At 52.8% G+C, this 13,572-nt stretch overlaps 1 pseudogene; it reads right to left on the minus strand.

The window, feature by feature from the left end:
- The window catches only part of LOC128946070 (nucleotide exchange factor SIL1-like), a 216,388-nt pseudogene that overhangs the window by 67,502 nt on the left and 135,314 nt on the right, over nucleotides 1–13,572 (minus strand).

Raw genomic sequence — 13,572 nt, forward strand, 5'->3', positions numbered from 1 at the left:
TGCGAGCGAGGGAGAGCAGCGGGCTGAGCTGGCCACCCGTCCCGCCGCGCCCCGACCTTCTCCTCCTCCTCCCTCCTCCTCCGCCCCCTCATCCCGCGCCCGCCGCCGGCCCCGCCGCTCACCGGGGCGCCGTCCGAGAGCCGCGTGGCCGCGAAGACGCTGCCGAAGCCGCCGCGCCCCAGCAGCGATCGCAGCCGGTACCGCTCCTGCAGGGCCTCGTGCGCCTCACCTGCGGGCGAGACGCGGCTGTCAGCGCTCGGCTCGGGGCCAGCAACGACCCCCGAGCGCCCCTCACCCGCCCCGGGCCCGGCATCCCCACCCGCCCCGGGCCGCGGCGGCTTGGGGCCGGAGGCCGCGCTGCCGAGCGGCGGAGCTCGGGCCGGGGAAGCCGCAGCGGAGGCGGCGGGAACGGCCGCGCCGCGTGTGTCCTCCGCGGGCCCCGGGAGGAGCCGGGGCCGGGGCCGGGGCCGGGGCCGGGGCCGGGACTGGACCCTGCGTCGGGTCCGGAGCCGGGCTCGGGCCAGGCGGAGCCGAAGGGCGGCGATGCCGCCCCCGCACCAGGCACTGATGCCCGCCCAGCAGCGCCACCGCCAGTACGGCCAGAGCCGAGCGGAGACGAGACCGCGGCGGGACGGTCGGGGCCGGGCACGGGGCAGCCCCGCCCGGGGCCGGGGGCGGGCCGGGAGCATGGCCCGGCCCGGCAGGGGAGAGGGAGGCGGGGAGAGGAGAGGGACGCCGGGCAAGGGACCCCGAGAGAAGGGTGCCCGACAGCGGGAAAGGGAGAGAAAGAAAAAGAGAAATGGAAAGAGTGTTGAAAACTATCTGTTTGCTGCTGCTGCTGTCGCCGCTGCTTCTGCCGCTGCTGCTGCCGCTGCTGCAACTGAGGCACCGGGGCCGTTTGTCCCCGTGTCCGTTCCCCGCTCGCCCCACGAGCCCCACGTTCGAGCCCCGCGCGCCCCGGGGACAGCCCCTCCGTCTGCCCAAACACGGGAACTTTGCAGCCTTGAGCCCGGATGCAGAGCCCTGACTCCTGCGCACTGGCACAGCGATCCCCTCGCCTGCTGCTGTGCATTGTCCTTGCTGAGGGTCAAACACTGTCGGGCCACCTTCCCTTGGGGTAGGATTCCTACCTGAGCCCAGCACTGCACTTACACCTCCAGTGTTGCTTTCCAGTAAAAAGAGGAGAAGGAAAACTGTGTGTGGCTCATGGTATTTTAGAACGCCTAAAAATCCCTAAGTCACTGATCTTAGAGGTGAGGTACATCTGGAATTACTGGGATGCAACATGGAAAAGGGGAGCATAGAAATAAATAGAGGAAAACATCTTGGATTGTTTCTTCCATTTTCATTTCACTTCTGGAAAGCTGTTTCAGTTTTCCAGGAATCTTCTCCTGTCTGCTCTTCCCAAGAATTTCTCATGGAGAACAAGGTCAAGCTTCTGTCACAAGATTTGCCACCAGGAAATTATGCCACTGGTGAAGTTTTCATTGTGACTGTTTGTGCTGGCTTAGGGCAAATTTTGGGAGGAAATCTCCAAAAGGAATCCATCTAGAAAGAAAGTTCAAGCAGCCCCTACCCCTACTAGTTCAGGAAAAGACTTCCCTCGAGAAAAGTAAAAAAAAACCCAGTTTATTTAACAAGTAAAGTATTCACAAGCATGAAAAATGAATAATATTAAATAAAACCTCGGACAGTGCTGAAGAGATGGCAAATTCAGAAAGTCCTTGTTGTGGGTTGTAGTTGGCTCACTCGGTCTCTTCTAAGTCCCTCTGGTTCTGGAATGCAGCGTCCCAGAGCTCAGGGGGCCACAGGTGTGAGCTGCAGGTGTTTGTCTGGGTTTTCAGTCCAGAGCAGGTTTAAACAGTTCCAAGAAAAAGGAAAGTCACAGTCCAAAGAAACTTCTCTTCCTAAGCTAGCTAAAACCAAATTGCTGGACCTGGGCTGTGAAGGCATTGGGAAATTTCCAAATCTGTGCACTGGCGGTCTCAGCAAACACTAGATCTGGATGGTGCTGGAGTCAGAACCTTGAAATTTCCAAATTTTAGATTTCTGTGCCAGCAAATCACTGGACTTGGGCTGTGCGGGCACCAGGAAATTTCCAAATCTGGGTACTGGGGCAGCAAACACAAGACATGGGAGGTGCCAGACCCAGTAGCAGGAAGTTGCCGGGTTTTGGATTTCTGTGCCAGCAAATTGCTGCACTTGGGCTGTGCCAGAATAGGGAAATTTTCAGGTCAAGGCACTGGCAGTGCCAGCAAACCCCACATTTCAGGAAGGATTGGATCTGGACCCTTCCCTTCCCTTCCCTTCCCTTCCCTTCCCTTCCCTTCCCTTCCACAAGGTGCCAGAGGGGCTGGACAGCAGCCAGGCAGAAAGGGACCTGCAGGGACTGATGGACAGCAGGCTGGACATGAGCCAGCAGTGTGCCCAGGTGGCCAAGAAGGCCAATGGCTCCTGGCCTGGCTCAGGAATGGTGTGGCCAGCAGGAGCAGGGCAGGGATTGTTCCCCTGTGCTCAGCACTGCTTGGGCAGCACCTTGAGTGCTGTGTTCAGTTCTGGAGCCCCCAATTAAGAAGGACATAGAGGGGCTGGAGCGTGTCCAGAGAAGGACAACAAGGCTGAGGATGGGTCTGGAGCACAAGAGCTTTGAGGAGTTGCTGAGGGAGCTGAGGTTGTTTATCCTGCAGAAGAGGAGGATCAAGGGAGACAGGGCAGTGTCAGGGTACAGGGTGGACTTGATGATCTCCAAGGTCTTTTCCACCCTTGCTGATTCTGGGATTCTCTGGAACCACCCTTGGAGCAGTTGCAGGAGGAGCCCTGGGCCTCCTCTTCAGAAGCTCCAGCAGCCCAGGCCCCTCAGCTTCTCCTGCCAGCCCCAAAGCCCATCCTGTCAGTCCTGCAGAGCCTCTGCAGCTCCTCCTCACTGCCCAGAACACGGAGCCCCAGAGCCAGACACAGCAGCCCAGATGTGCCCCCCTGGCCTGGGGTGCCTCTGGCAAGGGAGCAGCACCAGGCACTGCAGGAGCCTGCAGACAATTCCTGCAGCACTTGTAGGATGATCCTGCTGCCCAAGGGACGTTCCCATGGTGCCAAGTAAGGAACTGCAATGGGGAGTGGGGCCAGAGAGGAAAGGGCAAACAGGGATGGGCTGTTTGCAGGGGAGGGGACAGGGCTGGGCAATAGGAAGAAACTTGCGGCAGGAAGAGTGAAAAAAGCAAAGGTGAAGTCAAGGAAATGCTGAAGGCATTTTGGGGGTGGCTGCCAGGCAGCCCTGGCTCTGAGCAACAGCGTCTGCAGTGGGACAGGAAACTCCCAGCTGATGGGAACAAACTTTCTGCCTGACTGCAGAAGCCAAGAAAAAACTGAGTGGTTTCCCCGGTGTCCCCCAGCCCTTGCTGGCCCCAGGGGCTGATGGCATTTGTGCTCCCTCAGGTTCATGTCCCCACACCAACAGCATGGGGGTGCTCCCGCCTGCTGTGTGCAATGCAAACAGGGGCTGCTGAGCCAGTGCTGCCGTGTCTGTGCCTGCAAGGATGGGGCACCTGTGTGAACTGGGGGAGAGGCCAGGGCTGCAGAGGGGGGATGTCATTGGCAGCTCCATGAGCATGCTCTGGGACGCTGCCCTGAGCTGTGCAGCGCACTGGGGATGGATCAGCCCCTGCTCTGCTGCTCCTTCCCATTTGCCCCAGGGCCCTTGCAGAGCCCCAGCCATGCTGTTTGCCCCCAGCCTGCCCACGGCCAGCCTGAGGCTGCTCACGGGGGTTTCTGTGCAGAGCATTGGCCTGGGCGTGTTCTTGAGAGAGCCTGGGCAAGGAGCCTGGAGCCCCCAGGCCCTGGCCTGAGGCGTCAGCGCTGCCCCAGCAGTGCCCATGGCCTGTCCCTGCTGCAGCCCTGGCACTGCCACACCCAGGGCTGTGCCCGGCCCCAAGAGCACTCAGGCCCTACAGCAACACCAGGGCCACCAGGGCAGCGGGGCAGGGCCACGGCAGCAGCACTGGCAACACCAAGTGCTGCTGCTGCTGGGCACAGCTGCTGGGCCAGCACTGATCTGCCCCCAGCTCTGCACACAGACATTGCTGCTGCAGCCCCAGAGAAGGCAACAAAAGGGCATCTCTGCAGAAAACTTGGCTGGGAGATCCTTTAGTTCCTTTAAAGCCACCAAGACTGCAGCCCCTCCTTGACACAGTCTGTGGCCACAGGAACTCTTGAGATACACAAAATGTGAAATGGAATGAACTGTGGCTTTTCTTTTGGAAAATATGGAAAAACTACAATCAAGGGGAAAAAAACCACCAGCAAGAAAACCAACAAGAGCTATCTAAGATGACTTTTATTACAAGTGATTTGCAAAAACTGTCATCTAATTTAGTCTTTCTGAATGCATCCAGCCATCAGTCTCCACACGGCAGCCTTGAGCTCCTGGTTCCTCAGGCTGTAGATGAGGGGGTTCAGGGCTGGAGTCACTACCGAGTACAGAACTGACAGGGTCAGATCCAGGGATGGAGAGGACATGGAGGGGGGCTTTAGATAGGAAAATATACCAGTGCTGATAAACAGGGAGACCACAACCAGGTGAGGGAGACAGGTGGAAAAGGCTTTGTGCCGTCCCTGCTCAGAGGGGATCCTCAGCACAGCCCTCAAGATCTGCACATAGGAGAAAAGAACGAACACAAAACAACCAAAAGCTAAGGAGGCAGTGAAAACAGAAACTCCAAGTTCCCTGATGTAGGGTTTGGAGCAGGAGAGCTTGAGGATCTGGGGGATTTCACAGAAGAACTGGCCCAGGGCATTGCCATGGCACAGGGGCAGGGAAAATGTATTGGCCGTGTGCATGAGAGCAGTTAGAAAGCCACTGGCCCAGGCAGCTGCTGCCATGTGGGCACAAGCTCTGCTGCCCAGGAGGGTCCCGTAGTGCAGAGGTTTGCAGATGGACACGTAGCGGTCGTAGCACATGACGGTCAGCAGATAAAACTCTGTTGAAATGAAGAACAGAAAGAAAAAGAGCTGAGCAGCACATCCTGAGTAGGAGATGTTCCTGCCATCCCAGAGGGAATTGTGCATGGCTTTGGGGACAGTGGTGCAGATGGAGCCCAGGTCAGTGAGGGCCAGGTTGAGCAGGAAGAAGAACATGGGCGTGTGCAGGTGGTGGCCGCAGGCTACGGCGCTGATGATGAGGCCGTTGCCCAGGAGGGCAGCCAGGGAGATGCCCAGCAAGAGGCAGAAGTGCAGGAGCTGCAGCTGCCGCGTGTCTGCCAATGCCAGCAGGAGGAAGTGCCTGATGGAGCTGCTGTTGGACATTTGCTGATCCTTGGCATGTGGACCTGTTCATGGAGAAGAAGACAGTGTAGAGATAGAGGAGACACCTGTAAGCAAAATCAAAGCAATTTCCCATACGCTGTCCCCTGTAAGTGACACAGACCTCCTTTTGTGTTCAAGTGTTCTGCAGTTTTCTTTTTAAGCTCCCTCCATGTCTGTCTTGGTATTCTTGGATATCATAAGCCCTCAGCATTTTTGCTGCCCCCCGGGAGAATAGAGTGATTTCTCTGAGACAAAGTGATGAGTGGAGACTAAGGGGAGGTGTTCTTTCATTCTGATCTGTTCAGATTTTGTCAGGGGTTTAAACTTTAGCAGGTGGAGGGTGATCAACTTCCCATGTTTATTCCCAAAAATGCCTTAGGTACTGCTGAGAGCAGATGGATCCACCACAGCCCAGCTCCACATTTGTGGCCAAGGGCTCTCTTTGCTCATTTCACCAACCCAGCAGCATTTTCAGTGTAACAACACCGCTGCCTTTCCCCACCAATCTTATATCTCAGAGATACTCCAGGACAGGTTTGCGCCCTGGATTGAAGCTCCCAGCTTGGACTGAAATCTCAGGGACACTTCCAAGTGTCCTTATGATGGTATTGGATGAAGGGAGATGCAGCTCCTTCCCTGGCTGCACTGACAGCATTGCCCAGAGCTGGGCACTGGGGACAGCGTCACCCTGAGCCAGCGGTGCCCCCTGCCAGAGCCCCCAGGGCCGGGCAGATGCTCCCAGCCCTGTGCTCTGCAGAGGGAACTGGGCCCGGGGCTGCAGAGCTGCCCCACGGCTTTGCTGCAGTTCTGCCTGCACAGGAGGGGCTGCACACCTTGGAGCCCCGGCCCTGAGGGCAAAGGCTTGGCTGGGGCACAGGAGGGAGGGGGCTTGTTCAGAGGGAGGGGCTGCACTGGAGGGGATCCTGTGGGCATCTCTAAACTCTCCCTGCCACAGCATTGCTGGGTTTTGTTTTCTTTCATTCCCTGATCTTCTCTCTGCTTCCTGCAGATTTCCCTGCTGCAGGTGTTTCCCTGTGCCTGATCTCTCTGTGCCAGCACTCACAGACCCCAAAAAATCTCTGTGCACTCTCCTTGGTCCTACAGAACCCTGCCTGTTTGCAGGGCACTGGATGGGGCAGGTTCTGTTTGCAGCTTGGAGAAAGGACAGCTCAGACTGAGCCTGATGGGTCATGCAAAGGTGATGCTGGTGCTGTCCATGGGCAGAGGAGTGGCTGAAAGTACATTAGGAATCTCCTGTGAACCTATTGATCACTAAAAGTAACAGTTCAGATTTCTCAGGTACTTGTCAAAATTCATAATCATCCTTTAATATTTATACCCCCTCCCCGTCATCCTCCAATAGTAGGAAACTGAATACAGTCTTAGGAATTTTCCTCATTTTTATCAAAATCCTTGTCTTGGAAATATTCTGTGACTGATCAGAACCCCTCAGTACATCAGAGCTTCATGAGCATTTCACCTCCCCTGCACCAGAAATACCCAGAGTTGTACTCACAGAGTCTATAGGCATTGGAATGGTCCAGCAGCAGGAGATGGCTCCAGGAGCTGCAGCTGCATTGTCCTGCAGCCAGAGGTTCCTGTGCCAAGGGCTGGCAGTGATTCTGCCCCAGGCACTTCTCAGCACCTTCCCAGCCCTGACTGATTGAAACTCTCTGTGCCTCTGTGCTGTGCCTGGGCTGGCTGCAGGCAGTGTCCCAGCCCTGCTGGGCTGGCAGAAGAGCTGCTCATCAGGAGAAATGTGCTTTTGAAGCTCTTCTTGGTTACCAGGAGCTGCATCTGTGCCAGGACCCCAACCCAGCTCAGCAGCACAGATACAGCACCAGGACTGTAATGAGCCTCTGGGGATTTGTGCTCAGGCCCTGAACATCAGTCCCTGAGAAGGAGCTGAAGAAACCTCTCCAGAACTCCAAGTCAGAATCCAACTCCAAAGTTTCTTGGACTTGTAATGGGTCCCACTGAGGGACACGACTGAGAAAGTGTCCCCAGACCCCAGGCAGAGCAGAGAACTGGAGGCAGTGATGACAGGTGGGGACAAAGAGAAGCCAAGTCTTGGTGCCCTGAGACACAGCAGGGTCTGTGCCACCAAGGGCTGTGAGGAGACACCTTGTCCTGAGGCCCTGGGGACTCCTGGCACAGCCCCAACCAGGCTGGGCACTGTCAGCCCCTTGTCCTGCCCTCAGCATCCCCCCCTAGCCCACATCCCAGTGGCCTCAAGGATCTGCTGGAAGGAGTCCCTGGGGAGCCTTGCTCAGCAATGGGGACTCCTGAATGCTCCCTGCAGGGATTGCAGGTTTTTCAAAGGACTTTGGGTTTGGCTTTTGCCTTGGAGTCTCTGAGAGCTTTGTGCAATGATGGCCTCCAATTATCTGCTGTAATTAGTCCCTGGAGAGGCTTTGTCAGTAACAACACTCAGTGGGGCTCATTAATGCTTCAAGGTACTTCAGTTCTTTTAAGGTACTTGGTGTTTCTGTTTTGATACAGACTCTGTGAGAGGTTTGTGCAATCATGACCCCAATTATCTACTTTAACAAGTCCCTTGGGAGCTTTGTACTGACACTCAGTGGGGCTCATTAATACTTTGAGATACTCAAGGTTTTTAAGGTACTTTGGAATTTCCTTTCCACGCTGAGTCTCTGAGAGGTTTTTGTGCCATTCTGGCCTTCAATTCTGTCCTCCAAGGAGTCCATGAGGAACCTGTGTTGGGGATGGACCTCAGTGGGAGCCATGAATGCCTTGAGACACTTTGCGGTTTTCTTCTGACTTTGACTCCTGGAAAGGTTTGTGCAATCTCCTCTCAGGCCCTAAGGTTCAAGGGCTCAGCTCCAAATGCACAGTGAGGCGCATGAGGATCAAGCAAATCCTGACAAACCATGGCTCTGCCTTGATTTCCCTCTGCTCTCATGGAGCTCATCAGGAAGCTGTCTGTAGTGGTTTTTGTTCACTAATTTGAGATTTCTTGGAGAATACAGCAATGATTGTGATGGGTTCAGTGTTGGCTATATACCAGTACACTCACTAGATTATACGTACTTATTTCCTGCTGTGAGGTAGGATTAGGAGAAAGGCAAAGTAGCCTCAAAACTTTAAAAGGGTATAAAAAAAAGTTTATTACCAGTAACTAGAAGAAAGAGTAATATGAATGCGAAAAAAACTTTTGGAAAATTTCTCCTCTCCCTGCAAGCTTTTCTTTCTTACTGACAATGCAAAGAGACAAAACCTAAAATTTTCAGTCACTTTGCCACCTCTAGAATAGTTTTTCTTCAATTCACGTAGGGAAAGGAGTCTCTCTTCCATGCTATGGAAGCTTTACAAGAAAACATATTTCTCGTGGCTCTCAATTCCCATGAACATCAGCCTCCCAGAAAATCTGCAATCATGAAGTCCCTCCCATTTTTTCACATCTTTTGCCACATCTGTGTTTATGGGCATGTTAGTTTATGGGGTATTAGTTTAAAGATGAGCTGCTTAGGAACAAAGGTTCTCTTCATCTATTTCTGAAATCATCTTCATGTGTACAAACAGAGGTCTTCTTCTCTTCATGAGGCACAGGGTCTCATCACTCGTCTCTCTTTCTCTGTTCAAATTTCTCATGGGATCATAGCTACTTCAAGGTTTGCTTACTTTAGCATGGAGGTTTTTGCTGAACAAGTCATCTTCCCATGCTTTTCAATGCCTTATAGGGAAAAAGAGAGTCTGATGTATCAATTACATCCTTCTCCATTGCTTTACAAGAGGATTTCAGCTCCAAGATCAAGACATCTCCTCATCCCTCCTATCTGGGACTCAGCTTCCACTTCACTGACCTCCATGTCTTTGTGCTGCTCATGTATGTATCTGCACTTTGTCCTTTTCTCTCCCTCGAGGGAGGATGGAAGCACTGAAAGAGTTCATATCTCACCCGGGGCCTGCAGATGGTTCTGTGACCCCAGCCGGGCTCGGTGCTTGTGGCCGGAGCTGTTTTATGATGGAGGTTTCTGCAGCAGCTGCGCTGGGGCTGTGTCAGGATGGGCCGCGCTGGGGCAGGGCCAGGATCTCAGCAGCCAGGCCAGAACTCAGCAGCAGCAGCATGGCCGGGGCCGATGGCTTCTCCTCCCCCTGCCTGAGGCTTGCGGCTGAACCCCAACGGTGGCAGAATCTTGGCCGAGCCGGCCCGGCCCGGGGCTGCTCCTGGGGCCCGGTGGATCATGGCTCAGCCTGGGCTGGCGGCGGGGCAGGGCTCAGCAGAGCCCAGATGGTCACAACTGCAGCCATGGCCCGGCCAGGCCTCAGCCCCGCAGCCTCCCCTGCCCTGCCCAGCAGTCGATGGGGCCTGGCGGGGTCCCTGGGAATGGGCCCGGCCCCACGGCAGGAGCCACCCGGCCCGGCCTGGCTGAGATGGGGGCCGGGTCGGCCTTGTTACCTCTTTGCCAGCCAGAAGGAAAAGAGACCCTCTGTCCTGGTTTGAAAAGCAAGTGAGTTTTTTGGGATGCTGTAGTTAAACCAATAGGTGCCCAGATTTGAATATTGGCACGTGGTGTGGCCACTGAGGACATGGATACGCCTCTGAGAACACAGGGGGTTAAAAGCAGAGAACTGCCAAGAAAACTTTCTTTTGGTTCTGGTGGGTGAAAGAAACCTATGTTGTTAGCTTTTTCTGCTATTTGAAATATTCCTGATTGTTGGATCCAAATTATTCCTAATTGCTGTAAGTTTCTTGTTCACTGCATGTATTATTTTGCTATGATGTTTCATTCTACTTATAAAAAAAGACATGCATCTCATTCTTAAAAAACAAAAAAGAAGAGGAATGAACGCCTTATGAACATTCAAGTAATGCAATATGTACATGAGAAATTTGGACAACTAATCATTTTGAATAATGCAATATTTACATGAGAAATTTGGTAAAAAGATCATCACATCTAAATCCCAATAGGCTCTATCACAGTGAAGCCTAATTAATTCATTAACTTCAGGAGAAGATGTGCCTGCGTTTTATCATCAGCAGTTCAAAGCAGTCACCTGTTCATTCCATCAGATACTGATCAGTTCTGAAAAAATGAGGCCCAGTGAAAGGAGAAATAACCCCATCACCTTGCAGCCTTTGTGGCCAGAGCAGGAGCAGAAGGAGCACTGCCAAGACATGGCTGTGGCTGGAAACTGACAGAGGCAATTTGCCAACAAAAGCCTCATGGCATCCTCATGGTACAGTGCTCCTACAAACCTTCTGCAGTTATTCCCTGTTCCAGTGCCCAGGAGGACATTCAGTGATGTCAAAGATCAGCATTTCCAGCTCACAGACTTTCTCATCCTTCTCAACTAATTGGAAACAATGGTCATTTCTTTTCATTTCCCTAAGAGACATTGGACATTTTTCTTTTGTTTTCTCATGCTGCAAAACCCTGTGTCAATGACTTGATAGAATTTGGTAAGTTTTGTTGATTGTAATTGGTCATTTATCTATCTTATCCCATATCTAATAGATAACCAGGGACAACTGTGATGAGATAATACCCTCACAAGAGTGAGCTGTTTCAACATCAGAACATAGGAGCCTTTTTTAAATGAACGAAAAGGGGGAGATGTCATAGACCAGTAGAATAATGATAAAAGAAAGGCCTTTTGAAATCAGGCCTTCTTCTGCCATATTAATAGCTGGCCTGTCATCTCTTCTGAGTGCAGCTAAGCAGTTACAAGTTCCCATGTGAAGCTATTTGGAGAATGAGACTTTGTGAACAATCTATTCTGAGGGTGAAAAACTGCAAAAATGCACCTGCAACAACAAGGGATTAGTCCCATGAGACTTGGTGAAGAGAACAGGTAAACAATAAAATAGAGAGATTTGATGCACAAGTAAAATCTAATTTATTAACCAATAACAGAAGAACTGCTAGGAAATCTATGAACTAACTAATGTTGCACACGAGGTCTGTCAAACTGTGTAAAACGAATTTTGTGAATAAAGAGTAAAGAGTTCTCCAGCTCAGCTGGGTCTTCTGGGATTGCAGCTCCCCCCTTCTTTAGGGCTTTCCTTTCGCACTCCTTAGGGCTTTGGTTTCGCTCTTCTCTGGAGCTTTGGGTTCCTTCTTCTTTAGGGCTTTGGTTTCCTTCTTTTCTGGCGCTCTGGTTTCCTTCTCTGGGATTTTGGTTTCCTTCCTCTCTGGGAATTTGGTTTCCTTCTTTTCTGGGATTTTGCTTTCCTTCTTCTCTGGGATTCTGCTTTCCTTCCTCTCTGATGCTTTTGCATGGGCTTCTTTCTTCTCCCGGGTCTTGGTTTTCCCCTTCGCTGGTCTTGGAGCTTGCTTCCCAACAGAGACACTCTTCTTTTCCTTCTTCTGCCTCTCTTCCTCCTTCCCCCTGTCTTCCTCCTCTAAGGCTTTTGCCTCCTCCTCGACCTTTTGAGCTGGCTCCTTCAGCTCCCTTCTGCAGACAAAACAGAAAACATGGCTGCGAGTCCCACCAGAAACTTGGGCTCCCTAGTCCTGGCTGGCCCTGCACTTCATTCCTTGACCCTGAGGCCATTTCCATGAATTCTCCTCAACCCACATAGGTTGGGAACATCCCAAGTGAGGGCATGGGTGGAAGGGGAGCTCCAGGACCAGCCAAACCTGAGCTTTGCCATCATAAGGTGTTGACTGTGCCAGCTCCCTCTGAAGGCACAGCCAGACCCCTCCAGCCCCTGCCAAAGGCTGATCCAGCAGCTCTCTGCGCTGGTGCCTGGAAATGCCCTTGATCTCTTGGCTTCCCATTTTAAAGCAGAGCACAGATTGCTGACATCTGCTTAGCTCTCCTACAGTTCTTACTCAGCTCATTCAGCTCCCTTCTCCCTGGGCATAGCTGAAGCATGATTTTAAAGAGTTCAGATTTCAGCTGAGGGTTAGAAGCAATTCCCATTGATCAGGATGTAGGTTAGATAGGCAGACCATAGGTTAATGATTATGAGATGCTTAAGCTGGAGCTGATTGTGCTATTGTATACCATTAGGAGCTTCTTTCTAGAAGGAAGTGGAGGAAGTGAACTGTTATAAGAACATCTTGAAACCAGGAGAACAATGGTTAGCACCTGGGCTTGATGTCAATCAATCACTAAGTTGGGGACCTTGGATGGTGCCAGAGGGTCACAGAGATCTGATGAAGATATTCCTGACTTCATCCCTTAAGACCACTGACCCAATTCGAGACCATTGACCCAATTCAAGGGAAGAATTGCACAGGAGTGAAGGACCAATGACCTCATTTGAATACAGAGCAGGGATGGGAGGTGCTGGGGTTGTGCAGATGTATTGTATGTAAGATCTTGGGAAATAAGGAGAGGGCAAAGAACCTTGGACAGCGTGGTCATGCCTTTTAGGGACGGCTCTGGTGCCGCCTGCCGGTGTTATTAAACATCCCACAATCTAACTTTAATTAGTTAGAGAGTCTCTGCCCGTGATCTTCGGTTTTAACGACTCCTAGCCTGCTCCTTCATGAGAACAATCCTATCAGTCAGAAAGCAAAGGCTGCAGGAACTCCTCTCCTGCAAGACAGGCTCTTGTCAGGCAGATTTCCTGCTGGAACCCAGCTGGGACCAAGCAAACCAGTGCTGGCTGCCATGGAAACCATTGGAAGCAGCCTCATCCATCTCCTCCCCATGAAACCAACTTCAGCCTGGCCTGAAGAAGTCCTGATGCACAGGCTTGCTTTAAGCAGCCTCCACTCCCAGCTCCACACTTGTGCCTGTGTGTCCTGAGCTGGGCTGCCTTGCTGGAGCTGAGCTTCTCCTGTGCTTGCCTACGGCTGCAGCTGCAGGGGAGCCTAAAGGACAGGAGCTTTTCTGGCTGCTGCGCCACCATAAGGAGAACCCTGGCAGATCAGCAGTGCAAGGACTTCATCTGTGGCAGGAGCAGGACCCAAAGCAAGGTTTGCTCTGTGCCCCACGCCTGCCCATACCACAGTCCCACTGTTCTGGTGAAGAAGGCAGATGATGAAGAAGATGCCACTCAACACCATGGACTTCAAGACACCTCTAGAGGTGGTGCCAAGGCAAGCCCAGAGCCCAGCTCCCCACAGACAGCAGCTAAGCCAGGAGGGCTCAGAACTCAAATAGAGAAGAAGATGTTCTGTCTCAACAGAAGAAGGTCCTTCCTCTCTTGGAAGCCAGGGAGCTCAGAGTGGCCATCCCTGTGTTGCTGCTGGCCTTTGCTCTGCAGCTCCTCTGAGCTCAGAGGCCTTGGAGCAGGGAAGCCCTGCAGGGACAATAACCCATGGCAGAGCAGGAACCCACGGAAGGCTGACT

This window comes from Melozone crissalis, unplaced genomic scaffold (assembly GCF_028551555.1).
Source record: "Melozone crissalis strain CALT ecotype California unplaced genomic scaffold, PUWL_Pcris_2 ptg000073l_1, whole genome shotgun sequence".
Taxonomy (NCBI): domain Eukaryota; kingdom Metazoa; phylum Chordata; class Aves; order Passeriformes; family Passerellidae; genus Melozone; species Melozone crissalis.